A 3,342-nucleotide genomic window follows, 5' to 3' on the forward strand; every position below is an offset into this window, starting at 1 on the left:
CCTGCACCCCATGGGAGACCAGGAGAAGCACCTGGCTCCTGGCTTCGGACCAGCGCGGTGTGCCGGCCGCAGCGCACCGGCCACAGCAGCCATTGGAGGGTGAACCAACGGCAAAGGAAGACCTTTCTTTCTGTCTCTCTCACTGTCCACTCTGCCTGTCAAAAAAAAAAAAAAAAAAAAAAAAGATTTGTTTGTTGATTTGAAAGGCAGAGTTACAGAGAGCCAGGGGTGGGGGTGGGGGGTCTTCCATCCACTGGTTCATTCCTCTGATGGCCGCAAAGGCCGGAACTGCGCTGATCTTAAGCCAGGAGCCAGGAGCTTCTTCCAGGTCTCCAACATGAGTGCAGGGGCCCAAGGACCATCTTCTACTGCCTTCCCAAGCCACTGCATTAGGTGTGCTGGTCTTTTCAAATCTCAGGCTGTATTTGAAAAAGGAGCCTCTCCCTGCTGGCCCCAGACCCTTTGCTGTCTGCACCCGCTGTTTCTCGGTTTGTTGACGTGGATTCTCCAGGGCTCAGCTCACTGCGAGCCTTGGACGAATCAAAGGAGTCGAAACAGAAGAGAAAGGAGCCCCCATGTTTCCGGTTCTGCACTCTCGTTTATTTTCATGCCTGCACCAAGCCTGTACTTGCTAGACAAGGAATCTGTGTTTTGCAAATACCGCCAACCAGGCAGATAAGACCGGTCAGTCGGGGCTGTTTTGTCTTTTATTTGTAGAAACTTCCTGGGGAGGGATGGAAAGGATCGCATTTCCAACTCGATTACACTGGTCTGGGAGCTTTGTGAAGAACCCTCCATCACGGTGCCTTAAATCTCGGAGGCTTCCCTAGTGGGCTGTCTTCCTTGGCTGTTCAATTGTCTTCGACTGTAATAGGTCATAAATACGGCTTAATGCGAGCAAGCCCATCCCCCAATGAATTTCCCACGCCTCCCAACGGCAGTTAATCACCTGTGCCTTTCACTCCTGCAAATGATCAGAAGATTAAGTACTGATGAGCACACACTCAGCGTCCGGAACGGGGTGGGGGTGGGGGGCAGCCTCTCTGAGCTGCTGGGGCTTCGGGCTTCATGGTTGCGTGGGTGGGTGGTCTGAGACCCTTTCTGCTGGAAGGGAGGTGAGCTTTTGGGATCCTTGGGCAGCTCTGAAGCGCCTGAAGGTTAGGATGGATTCAGTTGAAATTTCTCACCATGGAGAACTGAATAAAAGCAAGATGGAGATTCATGACGGGTACACACATTCTCTCCCATCCCGATCTCCCTGCTGTCTGCCTGTCCCGTTATACACCCGATGAACAGGACTTGGGGGGTTAGGAGCAAATCAGATGAAGCCTGGCTAATTCAGAGGGTTTCTTGTTTAGGCTGATTTGCAAACGGACCTGGGCAAACGGGTAAATGCAACCAACCCTACTTGGGGCCCTTCTGTCATTTTTGCAAGTTGCCCACTGGACTCTGGTCCCCAAAAATCCAGAACACACTTCCAACAGACCAAGGTGCTCCATTCCAGGAAGGAGCGCTTCCGCCAGCACCCTGGGCCTGCTTCCTCACGGGCACCTAATCCCCAGCACAGGCCCCCGGCCCTGCAGACTGGCAGACTCACTCCTGGCTGCTGTTCGCTCTGCCCGGCCCCTAGTGCTGATTCGGTCTCCACACGGTCTCACTGGCGATGGGTGGCAGGGCCCCCAGACCTCTGCTAAAGGTCATGCAGGCATTCCTCGCCCTCCTAGGAAGGAGGAGTCTCTTGGGAGGTGAGGGAGTTCCAGAACAGTGTCCCCGCTGCAGCCACGCGCACCGTCCAGAGGGCAGGACCAAAGCCCCTCCCACCCCCTCCACCTTTCTCTCGCCTCCCCGGGATGCCCACATCCAGTGTATTAGTGCCAGTTCGAGTCCCTGCTGCTCTGCTTCTGATCCAGCTTCCTGCTCACGGATCCTGGGAGGCAGCAGGTGACGGCTGGAGCGGTTGGGTCCCTGCTACCCACGACGTGGGAGACCCAGATGGCGTTCCGGGCTTTGGCCTGAATCAGATCTGACTGCTGAGGTCATTTGGCAAGTAAACCAGTGGATGGAAGGTCTCCCTCTCTTTCAAATAAAAAAATAGATCAGAATGAAGCCAAACCTGTGGGGAGGGGACTTCCGGGGAGGTGACATTTGGAGCTCTGTTGTCTTCCATCTCCTGGGACGCAGGGTCCTCTCCGCTGTGTCCGCCCCTGCCGTGGGCCGTGAGGAATCAGACGGGTCAGAGGCTCTGCCTGCAAAGACAGCGCCCCTTCCCTTGGATCCTTCTTTTTCTTCAATTTTCCATTCCCATGTGGACACGGGGAGTTTACCCCGAAAGCCTAAGAGACCAAGAATCTAGCTGCTACGGGGCTGCGGTGGCAGTCAGACGCATGGAGTCCCACCCACCCATCCATGGACGCTCGCGAGCAGGCGCGCTCAGCAGGGTCTCTAGGCAAAGCCTTGGGCACTGAGAATGTCTTGAGCTTGTCTCTCTGCATCTGCCTAGCTGGAGTACTGTGGCCCAGGACCTGGGCTTTCTAGACCCCAGCCTGGCCGAGTCTGCCCTCCCCCAGCCAGAGAACAGTCAAGCCTGCAATTGCATGTTCTAGAAAGAACAGTGGCCCTAGGGCTGGGACGCTGGCCTCGGAGCAAATGGAGAGATTCACACATTCCTACTGTCCCAGAGGCTACAGGCCCCGATTCTTCCGAAACTGCAGAGAAACCTCCCAGCTACTCACCGAGAGCCCGCCTCCTGCAGGATGTTCCTGAGAGCAGGTGCAGGGACCAGGCCACCAGCCCCACAAGCATGCGTCTGGTGTAGACAGGATCCGAGGGGAAGCCGTGGTCGCTGTGTTGGCCCTGAGGTCACAGCTGCAGGACAGGAGGAAGCAAGCGGTGACCTGTGAACTGGGGGCAGGCAGAAACGAAGGAGTGGCTGGAAATTCTTCCTTTTCCAGAATGAGTTTTATTACATAATAATATGGGTGGGTCTTCCCTTATTAAAACGTGGACAATGCGGCCGGCGCTTGGCACAGCGGGTTAAAGACCTGGCCTGAAGTGCCGGCATCCCATATGAGCACCAGTTCTAGTCCCAGCTGCTCCTCTTCCAATCCAGCTCTCTGCTACAGCCTGGGAAAGCAGTAGAAGATGGCCCAGGTCCTTGGGCCCCTGCACCCACGTGGGAGACCCGGAAGAAGCTCCTGGCTCCTGGCTTCGGATCGGCGCAGCTCTTGCCATTGAGGCCATCTGGGGAGTGACAAGTGGATGGAAAACCTGTAACTTTGCCTCTCAAATAAATAAAAAAAAACTTTAAGAAGAATTTAGTTATTTAATTATTTATTTGAAAGA

At 55.1% G+C, this 3,342-nt stretch overlaps 1 long non-coding RNA gene across 1 annotated transcript; it reads right to left on the minus strand.

Moving 5' to 3' along the window:
• Positions 1 to 350: 350 nt before the first annotated feature.
• Positions 351 to 2,898, minus strand: LOC149123206 (uncharacterized). The gene is made up of 3 exons (XR_016218590.1): positions 2,733 to 2,898; positions 2,114 to 2,333; positions 351 to 865 (listed from the first exon to the last, which is right to left on the minus strand). It is a non-coding gene; the product is annotated as an uncharacterized LOC149123206 (long non-coding RNA).
• Between the last annotated feature and the right edge of the window lie 444 nt (positions 2,899 to 3,342).

This window comes from Oryctolagus cuniculus, chromosome 12 (genome assembly GCF_051225735.1).
Source record: "Oryctolagus cuniculus isolate XC-2025 breed Fujian yellow rabbit chromosome 12, ASM5122573v1, whole genome shotgun sequence".
NCBI classification, from domain to species: Eukaryota; Metazoa; Chordata; class Mammalia; order Lagomorpha; family Leporidae; genus Oryctolagus; species Oryctolagus cuniculus.